At 40.9% G+C, this 17,452-nt stretch overlaps 1 pseudogene; it reads right to left on the bottom strand.

The window, feature by feature from the left end:
• Positions 1-246: 246 nt before the first annotated feature.
• Positions 247-4,829, bottom strand: LOC115207755 (NLR family CARD domain-containing protein 3-like; annotated as a pseudogene).
• Between the last annotated feature and the right edge of the window lie 12,623 nt (positions 4,830-17,452).

The following is a 17,452-nucleotide window of genomic DNA, read 5'->3' as shown; positions in this document are numbered from 1 at the left end:
TAATATGAGTCAATGTGGGGGGGGGGGGGGGGGGGTCAAATCTGTCACATGTATATTTCATTCAGTGGAATTTAGTTTATACAGAAACAAGATTGTTGTGTCAAGAATTTGACAAATAAACATTCTACAGACAACAATATTTACAAACACCAAGAAGCCCAATAACAACAAGATCAGTGATTTCTAAATGAAACCAGGTTTTACAACACAGTGTGGTGATTCATTCTATTAATAAATGACTCTAGTTGACAATGTCTGTCAACTTCAATGGTGTTTATTCATGAATATTTACAATCATATGTTTACACACTAGAGAGATATTCTACATTGTTGCTCCAGTGTGTCTTACTGAACATGACCAGGACTGGAGTGAAACATCATGTTGTGTTTGACACAGGGACCACCTGACACAGGGACACTGAGGAGTCTTCAAACCAAACCCTAAACCCTGGATAGAGGGGCTCAGTGAATATAGTGTGGAATATGTAAAGGTGGGTCAGTGTGTCAGAGGAGACTGTGTAGAAGGACAGGGTGCCGGCTGGCCAGTCCAGATACACTCCTACTCTGTGGGAGCTGGAGGAGAGGACGTCTATGGTAGTGGGATTATTATTGTGATAGGCTTTGTAACTGTTGTCATTGCAGAACAGACTCCAGGACTTGTCATTCCATCCAATCAGACAGTCCATACCCGCTCCTCTCCTGCTGATTCCTTTATATGTCACTCCTATAATTGCCACACTCCCACTCCACTCTACCTCCCAGTAACAGCGTCCAGTCAGACCTTCTCCACACAGCACCTGTCCACAGTCCTCAAATCTTTCTCGGTGATCAGGATACGGCTGCTTCTCTCTCCTCCATGTCACCTTTGTGTTTTCCTCAGACAGAAAGAGGTGTATGTTTACTGTGTCTGGGTCCAGTGTGAGATCACAGGCATCTGATGGATGAAACCAGACACAATATTAGAAATCATCATCATTCACATTAGAATGTTAACTCACTTTTCACTAATTCATTTAATGTAGATGTTTCTAGGTATCAGAAGGAGAAGTTAAGGTGACTTGAGACTTGTTGAATGATCATATGTGATAGTGTATGTTAATATAAAACACACTTATTCCCATTGATTACACACACACACACACACACACACACACACACACACACACACACACACACACACACACACACACACACACACACACACACACACACACACACACATTTCTTATGTAACACAAATGCGCCACACACAAACACAGACACACACATTGTCAAAGCAATATGACCAAGTAAGTAATGATGATGGTCTTTGACTTTGACTTATCTTGAATTAAGACTTATTCTTAGACATATTCTTCACAGCAGTCAACACTCACATTTTCTAAGCCCAGGTTTCATTGTGTACTCTCCACCATGTTCCACACTGTAGAGGTAAGCAGAAGAACAGACAGTCATTGAGTGATACATGTTAACGCACACACACACACACACACACACACACACACACACACACACACACACACACACACACACACACACACACACACACACACACACACACACAAACACACACACACACACACACACACACACACACACACACACACACACACACACAGCATATTTGTCCAATTGGTGTCTTAACTAGCCTGATAACTCAAACATGTCTGATATGAACATTGACATAAACCTTCTACATACTTGAGTTTCTCCAGTCTGCAGTATGGATCCTCCAGTCCAGCAGAGAGCAGTCTGACTCCTGAGTCTCCTGGGTGATTGTAGCTCAGGTCCCCAGTCCAGCAGAGAGCAGCTTCACTCCTGAATCCTTCAGGTCATTGTTACTCAGATCCAGCTCTCTCAGGTGTGAGGGGTTTGACCTCAGAGCTGAGACCAGAGAAGCACAGCCTTCCTCTGTTACTCCACAGCCTGTCAGCCTGACAGAGAGATAATCATGATTTCACAAAAACACTGTTCATTTAACACCAGTAGTGTAGAAGGACAATGGTTTATTCTCTAAAACAGCATATAGATTCATCTTCCGTCTACCACAAATGTATGGTCATATTGTTATACTTATGTGAACATCAATGTATTGAATCAATATGTTGTTCAATATAGTTTTTCAATATCAGTTCTCTAAACTGAATATGTCTTCCTGATGATTGGTACTTAAATGTCATGTTTGTACTCACAGAGCAACTCTGGAGGCTTTGACCACTGGCAGCAGCCTCAGAAGACCTTCCTCTGATCTGGAGTATTTCTTCAGGTCAAACACATCCAGCTCCTTTTCTGAAGTCAGCAACACAAAGACCAGAGCTGACCACTGTGCAGGTGACAGGTTGGCTTTTGAGACACTTCCTGATTTCAGGTAGCTTTGGATTTCCTCCACTAGAGAATGGTCATTCAGTTCATTCAGACAGTGGAACAGATTGATGCACCTCTCTGGAGAGGGATTCTCCCTGATCTTCTCCTTGATGTACTTGACTGTTTCTTCATGGCTCTGTGAGTTGCTTCTCGTCTTTGTCAGTAGACCACGTAAGTGCTTCTGATTTGACTCCAGTGAGAGGCCCAGAAGGAAGCGGAGGAAAAGATCCAGGTTTCCTGTTTCACTTTGTAAGGCTACATCCACAGCACTCTTGTAGGAAGTAACTTCAGGCATGTCTCTGAACAGCACAGTAAAGTTACTGGAAGTTGATTGAGGTTTGGCCATTAGGTTCTCATTGTTGTTGATGAATGAGAGGAACACATATACAGCAGCCAGAAACTCCTGAATGCTCAGATGCACAAAGCAGTACACCTTGTTCTGGTACAGCCCACATTCCTCTTTAAAGATCTGTGTGCACAATCCTGAGTACACTGATGCTTCATTGACATCAATGCCAGCCTCTTTCAGGTCTTCTTCATAGAAAATCAGATTGCCATTCACAAGTTGTTGAAAAGCCAGTTTTCCCAGTGACAGAATGTTCTCTTTATTCCAGTGTGGACCTGTCTCTTCTTTACCAAGATACTTTTCATTCTGCTGTTTGGTATGAAACACCACAAGGTGTGTGTACATCTCAGTCAGAGTCTTGGGCATCTCTTCTCTCTTGTGTTTCAGCATGTGTTCAAGGACTATTGCCGAAATCCAACAAAATACTGGAATGTGGCACATGATGTGGAGGCTCCTTGATGTCTTTATGTGCGAGATGATTCTGCTGGCCAGGTCCTTATCACTGAATCTCTTCCTGAAGTACTCCTCCTTCTGTGGGTCATTGAACCCTCGTACCTCTGTCAGCTGGTCAACACACCCTGAAGGGATCTTATTGGCTGCTGCAGGTCGGGTAGTTATCCAGAGGAGAGCAGAGGGAAGCAGATTTCCTTTAATGAGATTTGTCAGCAGAACATCCACTGAGGTTGACTCTGTGACGTCACAACAGATCTTGTTCTTCTGGAAGTCTAGGGGCAGTCGACACTCATCCAGACCATCAAAGATGAACAGAACGTTGTACTTGTCGTAGTTGGAGATTCTTGATTCTTTGGTTTCCATTGAGAAGTGATTGAGAAGTTCAATCAAAGTGTGTTTTTCCCCTTTCATCAAATTCAGCTCCCGAAAAGGGAATGAAAATACAAATTGGACATCCTGATTTGCTTTTCCTTCAGCCCAGTCCAGAATGAACTTCTGCACAGAGACAGTTTTTCCAATGCCAGCGACTCCCTTTGTCAGCACAGTTCTGATAAGTTTGTCTTGTCCAGTTAAGGGTTTGAAGATGTCGTTACATTTGATTGCAGTCTCTGGTCTTGCTTGTTTCCTGGTTGTTGTCTCAATCTGTCTCAGCTCATGTTCATTATTGACCTCTCCTTTTCCACCCTCTGTGATGTAGAGCTCTGTGTAGATCTTATTGAGAAGTGTTGGGTTTCCTTGTTTAGCGATCCCCTCAAATATACATTGAAACTTCTTCTTTAGATTAGATTTGAGTTCACGTTGGCAAATGACATCAAGCTCTACTGAATCTAAAAATAACACAGCGGATATTAATTTATCGTCTGTTTTAATGCCTACAGTATTGTAGGACGGTGTTATAATGTTGTACATTACAATAATGTATTCTCTTAACTGTCTGTATAAATGTGTAAATGTTTTCATAATGCATTACACACTGGAGTGATTGATTATAATATTATTGGTATTATTTATGGTATTATTAATGTTATCTCTCTCTCTCCTCTGTCTCTCCTCTTCACTGTCTCTCCCCTCTTCTCTGTGTCTAAATGAATCAACGCAACACATTCCTCTGCTACTTGATGAGGTCACTAAGTGTTGTAAGGCTGTTACAATATCATTGAGTTACACAGGTATTTTAGCTGTACTTTATCAGCAGCTTTTAAATGTTTGTTATAAAACAGCATTTAGCGTGAGGCAGACAAATCTTACTTTTCTCCAGTGTGTCAGCAAGCTCCTTCTGGTTCATTTTCCTCAGGACGTGCAGTGTGATATTCAGAGCCCCCTCTCTGGCACTGCTCTCCTGCTTCCCATCTTCAGCATCCACCACTTCCTTATCCTGCTTCTGACTCTCAAAGCCTTGTGGGAGTTCTGGACTAAGAATCCTCTTGAACATCTTCAGCTCATTCTTCACAAATTTCAATATTTTTTCTTCAAGCAACTGAAATAAATAAAGTAATTAAGTTAAGCAAGAGAAGAAATGCTTTCTCATTAACATATTAATGAATGATTGACAGATCAACTTTACTGGAGGTAAACAAAAACAAATATACATACACTGAATATGGAGGCCAGGTCTGTTTGATGACTCTGGGAAGACTGACCACTGAGAATCTCTGACTCTGATCTCTCCTGTTGGTAACTGTGGACAAAACATGAGATTACATCTCCTCATCCAGGGAGGTCTCTCTCTCTCTCACACACACACACACGCACGCACGCACGCACGCACACACACACACACATAGGAAGGGAATGTTGTTTTTGTTTAATTTTGTTTTATGACTCTGAAAATGCAAAAAGGATTAGCCTATGGATTATGAAAACAACAAAAATAAATGGGAAAATGGGAGAAGAGAATTTACTAGAGACAGTGTTGTTTAACTCACTGACCATGAGCCATGAGTTCTTCTTACCGTTGTTCAGTAGAAAAGTCTCCCTCTCTAAACCGTTTAGGTAAATTCATAGAGCAGTCACTCTTCATGGACACACAGCTGGGTAAAGGGGAGGCTGGTCTCTCCTGCTTGATTGGGCTTCAACACAACAGAGACAAACATTCCATCTCTCATTTACTTGGAACCCAGATTGAGAAAATAACAAGAGTTTATTCATTCCATTTTCAGAAATGTTGTAAATTTTTCTTTTATTGGTTAAAGAAATTATGAAAGAGATTGTTGTGTTTTTTCATTAGCTAATTTAAGCATTCAACAAACGTGTTTGTTTAAAACTTTTTAAGGTATAGGGGGCAGTATTTTCATTTTCGGATGAAAGGCGTGCCCAGAGTAAACTGCCTAATACTCGGGCCCAGAGTCAGATATTTGCATATTATTAGTAGATTGGGATAGAAAACACTCTGAAGTTTCTAAAACTGTTTGAATGATGTCTGTGAGTATAACAGAACTCATATGGCAGGCAAAAACCTGAGAAGAATCTAACCAGGAAGTGGGAAATCTGATGCTTGTAGTCTTTTCAAGTCATTGTCTATCTAACACACAGTGACTTAGGGTTCATTTTGCACTTCCTAAGGCTTCCACTAGATGTCAACAGTCTTTAGAACCTTGTTTCAGGCTTTTGCAGTGAACAGAGAGCGAACAAGAAGGCCGGGAAGTTGGTGACTCAGAAAATGACATGACTTCAGTGGAGCGCGTTCACGTGTTGAGGTAGCTGTGTTCCATTACATTTTTCAAGACATTGGAATTGTCCGGTTGGAATATTATTGAAGTTTTATGTTAAAAAGGCCCTAAAGATTGATGCTATACAACGTTTGACATGTTTCTACAAACGTAAATATTACTTTTTTTTTACTTTTCGTCGTGAAATTTTTGGCGCGCTTCCTACATTTGGAGTAGCTTACTGAACGCGCAAACAACAAGGAGGTATTTGGACATAAATTATTGACTTTATCGAACAAAACAACATTTATTGTGGACCTGGGATTCCTGAGAGTGCATTCTGATGAAGATCATCAAAGGTACGTGAATATTTATAATGCTATTTATGATTTTAGATGACTCCAAAATGGTGGGTATCTGTATTGCTGGTTTGGTTTTCTGAGCGCTGTACTCAGATTATTGCAAAGTGTGCTTTCCCCGTGAAACTTTTTTGAAATCATTCACAGCGGTTGCATTGAGATGTTTATCTATAATTCTTTGAATAACAGTTTAATATTTTATCAACGTTTATGATGAGTATTTTTGTAAATTGTTGTGCTCATTCACTGGAAGTTTTGGAGGCAAAATATTTCCTGAACATCACGCGCCAATGTAAAATTGGGTTTTTGGATATAAATATGAACTTTATCGAACAAAACATACATGTATTGTGTAACATTGAGTCCTAGGAGTGTCATCTGATGAAGATCGTCAAAGGTTAGTGTATTTAATTTTAGCTGTATTTCTGTTTTTTGTGATGCCTCTCCTGCTTGGAAAATGGCTGTGTGGTTTTTCTTGTTGACGCGCTGTCCTAACATAATCTAACTTTATGCTTTTGCCGTAAAGCCTTTTTGAAATCGGACAAGGTGGTTGGATTAAGGTCAAGTGTATCTTTAAAAAGGTGTAAAATAGTTGTATGTTTGAGAAATTTGAATTATGAGATTTTGTTGTTTTGAATTTGCCGCCCTGATATTTCACTGGCTGATATTTCACGCTAGCGTCCCACGTAGCCCATATAAGTTAAAATCTATCACTTGATGGTTTCATTTCAAAGAGACAAATAATCATGTTTTTATGCTATATATCAGCCTCACTCTCAGAGAAATAAGTAGTACTGCTAGGTTTTACACAGTGAAATTTAACAAATAACTATATTTATAATAAAGAACTGTACAAATCATACATTTGTGACATCAGTATAATTGTTTTATTTTTTATAATTCAATACAGTAATATGAGATCTGTATGTAAAACATATACTTTTGAATTTAGCAGATGTTTTTATCCATGGCCTGGTATCCCAAAAGCTTCTTAAGGCTAAGTGCATCATTAGAATCTTTGTAGGATCATTGTTAAAATTCTGAGCTGTTTCCCAAAACCATCATTATTTACGCTGCACTTGAAAACGCTCAAAATCTAACGCCTGCTTCAGACCACTCGTAGAATAGCTAAGTGCTTTTTTGCCCTCCTGCGTCACTTTATACACAGAAGATCTCTGCTAAAAATAGAATAACATGGTTTATCCGCCTCACTGTGACGGCTGACTACAAATACAAAGTTGCAAATGTCTTTGCAATTGATACAAACATGCGAAATATAAAATTATGCTTCAAATGAACACCGAGATGACTGCATTAAAATATAACCAGTTGGCTATAGGCCTATTTAAATTATATTAAAATGCATTTCATGGTCAATCAACTGAGTTATATTTTGCTACTTGTATCAAATCAAATCAAATGTATTGGTCACATACACATGGTTAGTAGATGTTATTGCAAGTGTAGCGAAATGCTTGTGCTTCTAGCTCCGACAGTGCAGCAATATCTAACAAGTAATATCTAACAATTCCACGTTGACCACGGAGAATGAGAGCCCACAGTCCATGGTAGCTGGCCGCGTCGGTGGCACTGTGTTATCCTCAAAATGGGGGAAGAAGGTGTTTAGCTTGTCTGGCAGCAAGACGATACGTGGCTGGTTTTCCTTTTGTAGTCCGTGATAGACTGTAAACCCTGCAACATACGTCTCATGTCTGAGCCATTGAATCGCGACTACACTTTGTCTCGATATTGACATTTTGCCTGTTTGATTGCCTTGCGGATGGAATGACTACTCTTTTTGTATTCTGCCATATTCCTCGGCACCTTGCCATGGTTAAATACGATGCTTTATGTTTTCAGTTTTGTGCGAATGCTGCCATCAATCCACAGTTTCTGGTTAGGGTAGGTTTTAACTTCTTCGAGTTCGCCTAGGATAGGGGGCGCCACAGCACATTTTGGAAAAAATTCGTGCCCATTTTAAACGGCCTCCTACTCAATCTCAGCAGCTAGGATATGCATATAATTAATACTGGTGGATAGAAAACACCCTAAAGTTTATGAAAATGTTTGAATGGTGTCTGTGAGTATAACAGAACTCATATGGCAGGCAAAACCCCGAGACCGATTGAAACAGGAAGTGGAATTCTGAATTGCGGACTCAACTTCAGCGCTGTGCCTATAAATCACACTGTGATCTATGGTTCATTGAGCACTTCCTATTGCTTCCACAAGATGTCCCCAGTCTTTACAAAGTGGTTTGAGCCTTCTACTGTCAAAATTGGCTGATAGACAGGCTGTGGAACGCAGTGACATGGGGAGGGCCGTCACCATTATGACGACGGCGCCCGTTTCTACCCCCACCTTTCCAAATGTTTTGCAAGACAATGCAACCGTTCGTCTTGAATGCTATTGCTTCTGTGGTCGAAAAAGACCCGAAATATAAATGTTATACAACGTTTGACATGTTTGAACGAACCTAAATTACAAAAAAATCCATTTTAGCAAGAGAGTTTGCCCGCGGACGACGGTAGTTTTGGTTGAGCCTTCAGAACGCGCTAACAAGAACAAGCTATTGGGACATATTGGATTAACTTTTTCGAACGAAAATACATTTGTTGTGGACCTGTGATTCTTAGAAGTGCATTCTGATGAAGATAATCGAAGGTAAGGGAATATTTTCAAAAATATACAAGACTAGATTTGAAATGCGAATGTTCCAAGATGGCGCTGAACTGTAACGTTAGCCTATTGTTCTGAGTATCGCATCCCCTTTCATCGCAAAGTATGATTACCCAGTAAAGTTATTTTTAAATCTGGCACATCAGGTGCTTTGAAGAGATATTAATCTTTAAATCTTAGATTGACAATATTACATTTTAAAAATGTTTTCAAATAGTAATTTAGTAAATTGTAGCACTGTTTCACCTGACACATTGGATGGAAAAATAGTTAGTCAACATCCCGCGCCGATGTAAAATGCTGTTTTTATATATAAATATGAACTTTATCAAACCAAAGAATGCATGCCTTGTGTAACATGATGTCCTAGGACTGTCATCTGATGAAGATTGTCAAAGGTTAGTGCTTCATTTAGCTGTTTTCTGGTTATTTGTGATGCATGTGGATGGTCGGAAAATGGCTGTGTGAATACTTTTACGATGTACTCCTCTAACATAATCTAATGTGGTGCTTTTGCTGAAATCGGACGACGTGGGTAGATTCAGGAGAGGTGTATCTATAAAACAATATAACATAGTCCTATATTTGAAAAGAAAAAAATATGACATTTTGTTATGCTAATGGCGATAGGATTTTTCGCTGGATTTCCGTCCCGCATACGGGACGAGCCCGACAAGAGGGTAATTAATAATCACACTGGGTACAACATCTCCTATACACTTCTTGATCAAATCAATAACCGTCTCAGTGTACATGTCAATACTATTCTCGGAAGCTACCCGGAACATATCCCAGTCTGTGTGATCAAAACAGTCTTGAAGCGTGGATTCCGATTGGTCAGACCAGCATTGAATAGTCCTTAACACGGGTGCTTCCTGTTTGAGTTTCTGCCTTAGGGAAGGGAGGAGCAAAATGAAGTCGTGGTCAAATTTGCCGAAAGGAGGGCAGGGGAAGGCCTTGTATACATCCCAGAAGTTAGAGTAGCAATGGTCCAGTGTTTTTCCAGTGCGAGTGCTATAGTCAATATGCTGATAGAATTTAGGTATCCTTGTCCTCAAATTTGCTTTGTTAAAATCCCCAGCTACAATAAATGCAGCCTCAGGATATATGGTTTTCAGTTTGCATAAAGTTCAGTGAAGTTCCTTGAGGGCCATTGTGGTATCGGCTTGAGCAGGGATATACACGGCTGTGATAATAACCGAAGAGAATTCTCTTGGGAAATAATACGGTCGGCATTTGATTGTGAGGAATTCTAGGTCAGGTGAACAAAAGGACATGAGTTCCTGTATGTTGTTACAATTACAGCATGGGTCGTTAGTCATGAAACATAGACCCCCACCCTTCTTCTTCCCAGAGAGATGTTTATTCCTGTCAATGCGATGCACTGCGAATCCAGGTGGCTGTACTGACTCTGACAGTATATCCCGATAGAGCCATGTTTCCGTGAAACAGAGTATGTTACAATTCCTGATGTCTCTCCGGAAAGCAACTCTTGCCCTGATCTCGTAAACTTTGTTATCTAGGGACTGGACATTAGCGAGTAATATACTCGGAAGCGGTGGGTGGTGTGCGCGCCTCCTAAGTCTGACTAGAAGACCGCTCCGGCTCCGTCTTCTCCGGCGGTGTTGTTTTGGATCGGCCTCTGTAATCAGTTCAAATGCTCCTGGTGGTGCGGACAAAGGATCCGCTTCGGGAAAGTCGTATTCCTGGTCGTAGTGCTGGTAAGTTGATGCCGCTCTGATATCCAATAGTTCTTCCCGGCTGTATGTAATAACACATACGATTTTCTGGGCTAACAATGTAAGAAATAATACATTAAAAAAACGAAATACTGCAAAGTGTCCTAAGGACTAGAAGCAAGGCAGCCCTCTCTGTCGGCGGCATTTTTTTCGTTCTGTCGGACTGTAATTTGTCTCACTATATTTCATAATGTGTAGCCTAACGTGTGCATTATGTGCCAAATCTGTGATGTAGTGCATTTTTATAGTGTAAGTGTTAAGCCGCCTCAATATCTCTCTAGGTGCTGATCCGTCGTCAGTATTTTGAACTAATTATAATGTTAAGGTAAGATTTGAATGTACAAAGCTGATCTGAGAGCAGCGCTCCCTTTCTTTCAATCCTATCAGTATTGACACATGCTCCAACGACACACTTAGCGACTGTCACGTCCTGACCATAGTAAGTTGTTATTTTCTATGGTAGAGTAGGTCAGGGCGTGACAGGGGGTGTTTGTCTGTTTTTGTATTTCTATGTTCAGTTTCTAGTTTTGTATTTCTATGTTGGTGTTGTTTGGGTTGATCTCCAATTGGAGGCAGCTGATCCTCGTTAACTCTAATTGGAGGTCATATTTAAGTTGATGTTTGTCCCACCTGTTTTTGTGGGTGATTATATTTTGAGTAGTGTGTTTTCTCTCTGCGTCACGGTTTGTTGTTTTTGTGTTTCAAGTATTAGTGTATTGCATTTCAGTTTCACGTTAAATAAAACATGTGGAACTATGAACACGCTGCATTTTGGTCTGATCCTTCAAACAACTGTGACAGCGACTGTTTACTCTGCATGCTGTTTTGGGAAACACGTGTTACATCTTCGGCAGTTGTAGGAAAGATGCGTCTTTAAAACACTTGTAAGTCTAAATTCCATCACTATCTGGAAACTGGCCCCAGAGAGACTTATAGTACAGTTGCCATATCTTAATTTGATATTCTGTTGTGGCAGAAATGTTCCTGCACAGCTGGAAAAAACACAAAAGTGATTAAAAAAATGTGGATATAGCATTTTGGAAATAAACAAATTCTTAAACAATATTGTCATCTCACCTCTTAACTTTGATCTCATGTTCCCCAGATAGACTCATTTCAGAGGCAGGGCCCCCCTCCTCTCTCTCCCCAGAGAGACTCACTTCAGAGACAGGGATCCCTTCCTCCCTCTCTCCAGAGAGACTCATTTTAGAGCACTGACCCCTAAACAGAGATCCAGCATGTTGGTTGTGGTTAACCCAGTGACAATTAATTATTGAATGACAATTGTTCTATTTTAGTCATTCTCTCTTTGAAATAAAACATTTACAAACAGACATCGAAACAATCAGGCGATTTAATGCAAGCACATGAACATGTAGTTGTGACATCACTTCTCCATGGTAACAGTCAATAACAATAATAATAAGTCACTGTTTGTTAAGGTAGTTATAGACAGTGCAGCAACACAAGGCCATGTCTCACACGTATTTATATTCATTAAAAGTATGCTATTTATTGTCTTTCAATCTCTTCTTTTCTAAACGTATCTTAGAATGTAGACAGAAGGGCTAAAACGGGCATGATTGATCTAGGGGGAAATCATTGATCCATTTAGAATGTTATTTTTTGCAATAAGTAAGATATGTTATATTATGTAAAGTAATATAATGCATAATAGCAGTTTGTTAGTGATATGCAGATCAAGGTCTATACCTCGGCTATAGCCTACATATCCTAGATGACCAGCCTAAACCTGTTCAGATCAGTTCACATAATGTTATAGGCCTACCAGTCGCAGAACAGAGAATGTACAGTATATTTACAAAAGGATGTAGACACCCCTTCAAATGAGTGAATTTGGCTATTTCAGCCACACCCGTTGCTGACAGGTGTATAAAATCCAGCACACAGCCATGCAATCTCCATAGACAAACATTGGCAGTAGAATGGCCTTACTGAAGATCTCAGTGACTTTCAACGTGACACCGTCATTGGATAGCACCTTTCCAACAAGTCAGTTCGTCAAATTTCTGCCCTGCTAGAGCTGCCCCGGTCAGCTGTAAGTGCTGTTATTGTGAAGTGGAAACTTCTAGGCACCACAACGGCTCAGCCGTAAAGTGGTAGGCCACACAAGCTCACAGAATGGGAATGCCGAGTGCTGAAGCACGTAATAATTGCCTGTCCTCGGTTGCAACACTCACTACCCAGTTCCAAACTGTGTCTGGAAGCAACATCAGCACAAGAACTGTTCGTCATGAAATGGGAGCTTCATGAAATTGGTTTCCATGGCCGAGCAGCCGCACACAAGCCTAAGATTACCGTGCGCAATGCCAAGCGTCGGCTGGAGTGGTGTAAAGCTCGCCGCCATTGGACTCTGGAGCAGTGGAAACGCGTTCTCTGGAGTGATGAATCACGCTTCACCATCTGGCAGTCCGACAAATCTGGGTTTGGCAGATGCCAGGAGAACGCTACCTGCCCAAATGCATAGTGCAAACTATAAAGTTTGGTGGAGGAGGTATAAGGGTCTGGGGTGGTTTTTCATGGTTCGGGCTAGGCTCCTTAGTTCCAGTGAAGGGAAATCTTAACGCTACAGCATACAATGACATTGTAGACGATTCTGTGCTTCCAACTTTGTGACAACAGTTTGCGGAAGGCCGTTTCTTGTTTCAGCATGGCAATGTCCCGTTCACAAAGCAAGGTCCATACAGAAATGGCTTGTTGAGATCGGTGTGGAAGAACTTGACTGGCCTGCACAGAGCCCTGACCCCATCGAACACCTTAGGGATGAATTGGAACGCCGACTGCAACACAGGCTTAATAGCCCAACATCAGTGCCCCACCTCCCTAATGCTCATGGCTGAATGGAAACAAGTCCATGCAGCAATGTTCCAACATCTAGTGGAAAGGCTACCCAAAAGAGTTGAGGCAGCAAAGGGGGGACCAACTCCATATTAATGCCCATGATTTTGGAATGAGATGTGATTATTATTTGACCCTGCTGGCCATCTATGAACCTTTGAACATCTTAAAGAACAATCTGGCCTTAATGGCAATGATCTCTTATAAACTCTACACGGCACAGCCAGAAGAGGACTGGCCACCCCTCAGAGCCTGGTCCCTCTCTAGGTTTCTTCCTAGGTTCCTGCCTTTCTAGGGAGTTTTTCCTAGCCACCATCTGCATTGCTTGCTGTTTTGGGTTTTAGGCTGGGTTTCTGTTTAGCACTTTGTGACATCTACTGATGTAAAGAGGGCTTTATAAATACATTTGATTTGAGATGTTCGACAAGAAGGTGTCCATATACCTTTGGTCATGTAGTGTATATATCCTAATCTATAGCCTAGGCCAGATATTTTTCACAATATTTCCAATGCAGACCATCAGGTCGGTCAGCATGATAAGTGATCATACTGTATCTCAGGCCTACTGTGAATATTGAATATCTGACGACAACCTAATTTTATTATAGTTTGTAGCCTACCTACCAGAATCTGCATGTCTTTCTACTTCACTACATTCCTGAAGAAAATAATGTCGTTTTTACTCCATACATTTTCCCTGACACCCAAAAGTACTCATTACATTTTGACAGGAAAATGGTCCAATTCACACACTTATCAAGAGAACCTCCCTGGTCATCCCTACTGCCTTTGATCTGACAGACTCACTAAACACAAATGCTTCGTTTGTAAATTATGTCTGAGTATTGGAGTGTGCCCCTGGCTATCAGTACATTGAAAAAAAAATGGTGCTGTCTGGTTTACTTAATATAAGGAATTTCAAATGATTTATACTTTTACTTTTCTTTTGATACTTAAATATATTTCAAACCAAATACTTTTACTCAAGTAGTATTTTACTGGGTGACTTTCACATTTACTTGAGTAATTTTCTATTAAGGTATCTTTACTTTTACTCAAGTATGGTACTGTTTCCACCACTGAATTCCATTGGTGGGCCGTGCAAAACGAACTGTCCCATTTGTGCAGGGTGTCATGTAAAAATCTTCCCAGCGTGAAATTGTTCCCAATTCTTCTGATTGAGACGTAATGCAGTAAAATCTCTCCCAGCTGAAATTGTTCCCGGTTCAATAATTTAATGCGTATTTCTTTATGTGGATGGCTGAGCTCGTGCGGATGTTTCTCTTACACCCTCCCTCGACCTCGAAAGTGTTTTGTGGGCACGCGCATTTCTTTCACACAGCTGCCAATTAATGGTGGCCAGGAGTATTGACTCTGACCAATCAGAAGCTTGTTGAGGCGTGAGATAAGTATATAGATAGTTGGACTTGCGGTTCAAAGTGTTGAGAGTTGATATGAGAGATTTTCTTTTTTTATTATTATAAATTTGTATTCTTTTCATTTTAATTCTTTTTATTTTTAATGTTTTTATTTATTTTTTGCTATTGCAAAGACTTGGGCGCTATGTTTTCGATTGTCAGTGCATATATATATATATATATATGTTGGTTAGTTAGCTGTACAAACAAGTTAAAACTGCCACCTTTGAGAACAAGCCATCTCGACCAGTTAACTTCTAATTATGCTAGTTAGCTAGCTAAATCAAGGGTGAGGGGGTGTGAGAGAAACATCTCCACAAGCTCAGCCACCACACAGACGTGCGTGCAATTATTGACAGTCAATATTTTCACGCTGTGAATGTTTTTACAACATGACGTCACAATCACAATACAATCAGAACAACTGGGAACTGGCTGATTTTCAAACTCATTAAAGACACACCCTCCTCCACTTACCCTCTTATGCCCTTGGGGGAAATACAATACCACAAATACAAATTCCATCTAGACACCGTTGTCCTAGAGCAGTGGTCCCAAACTTTTTATAGTCCCGTACCCCTTCAAACATTCAACCTCCAGCTGTACCCCCTCTAGCACCAGGGTCAGCGCACTCTCAAATGTTGTTTTTTGCCATCGTTGTAAGCCATCATGCGACACACACACTATAAAATACATTTATTAAACATAAGAATGAGTGTGAGTTTTTGTCACAACCTGGCTCGTGGGAAGTGACAAAGAGCTCTTATAGGACCAGGGCACAAATAATAATAATCAATCATTTAGCTCTTTATTTAGCCATCTTACATATAAAACCTTATTTGTTCATCAGATATTGTGAATAACTTCCTACAGGTTAATGATAAGGGTGTGCTTGAAAGGATGCACATAACTCCACAATGTTGGGTTGTATTGGAGAGATTCTCAGTCTCAAAACCTTTTCCCACACAGTCTGTGCCTGTATTTCGTTTTCATGCCAGTGAGGGCCGAGAATCCACTCTCACATAGGTACGTGGTTGCAAAGGTCATCAGTGTCTTAACAGTGCGATTTGCCAAGGCAAGAAACTCTGAGCACAGCCCAATCCAGAAACCTGGCAGTGGCTTCTGATTAAATTCAATTTTCACAGAACTGCTTGTTGCAATTTCGACGAGACTCTCTTGTTCAGATATCGGTAAGTGGACTGGAGGCAGGGCATGAAAGGGATAACGAATCCAGTTGTTTGTGTTGTCTGTTTCTGGAAAGTACTTGTGCAATTGCGCACCCAGCTCACTCAGGTGCTTTGCTATATCACATTTGACATTGTCCGTAAGCTTGAGTTCATTTGCACACAAAAAAATCATTCAATGATGGAAAGACCTGTGTGTTGTCCTTGTTAATGCTGTCACGGCCCCTCCTCTGCAGTGCAGGGGCGGTTCCTCCTGCAGGCAGAGGAGGGTCGTTAGTGATTGGAGCCACCTGGGCTCAGGGTATTTAAAACTGCTTCACTAACCACTCTCTCTCTCTCCCTGCTCCTCCAGGTATGATCCTGTTTTGTTTGTTCCTTTGTAGGTTTATTTAGTTTCCACTCAGTCATGTTCCCACACTCAGATTCATGCATCCGTGCACCTTACATACACCCTACATTATGACATTTCCACACCTCATTCCTTTTTCTTTGTTTAAAGTTAATAGTTTTTGGTTTACAATAAAGAACCTTTTGATTGGCCTATACCTGTTGTTGATGTCCCCTCATTTTTGCCACAGGCTATGAGCCGGCCTGTGACAAGTGGGGGCTCGTCCGGGATTTAAAGTTAACTGTACTTTAGTCTTACTTTAGTATTTTAGTTTACTTTAACATTTTGTCATAGTTGGTTAATGGTTTTGTCTAGATTGTCTTTGCTTTATTATTGATATGTTTATTTATTTGTAATTTGGCTTATTTGACTTGTTTTATAGTTAACTTGGGTTAGTTTAGTTCAGATTGCCAAATTCTTTGTTTTGAGGGGATGCTTTGGTTGGGCCAATTGTTGGAGAGAGCGTTGAGAGCCATGTGTTCTTTTGGTTCAGTTAGCTTGGTAGCTAAATTTGGTTAACAATTCACTCTGGGTTTTTCTGGGTTTTTGTTCAAGTGGGAGCCCTCTCCTGTTCAGGCTTATCAGTGAGTGTCAGTAGGAGGCTCGTGGTGTTTTTGTTTTAGGTGGCAGTGAACGTGGGTAGAGCTTCCCTTTTTCTTTTCCCCTACATCGGCTCGGGAGCACCTCCGTGGTTATGGGGGGGCCGCCAGTTTCTGGTTGTCTTTTCCACTCCACTGGTTTTGTGTGCATAAAACCCCACCACATGTGACTGCACGAAGACCAGGGCCAGTTAGTTAGTTGTTTTGCAGGATAGTTGGGTGTGGCTCCTGTCCTTGAACCCAGACTGACAATGCAGACAGAAAAGAGCTCCAACTTCTTAATCATAGCCTCAATTTGGTCCTGCACATTGAATATAGTTGTGGAGAGTCCCTGTAATCCTAGATTCAGATCATTCAGGCGAGAAAAAACATCACCCAGATAGGCCAGTCGTGTGAGAAACTCGTCATCATGCAAG

Source organism: Salmo trutta, chromosome 1 (genome assembly GCF_901001165.1).
Source record: "Salmo trutta chromosome 1, fSalTru1.1, whole genome shotgun sequence".
Lineage (NCBI taxonomy): Eukaryota > Metazoa > Chordata > Actinopteri > Salmoniformes > Salmonidae > Salmo > Salmo trutta.
The sequence above is the reverse complement of the archived record's forward strand: the minus strand, read 5'-3'. Positions and strand labels throughout refer to the sequence as shown.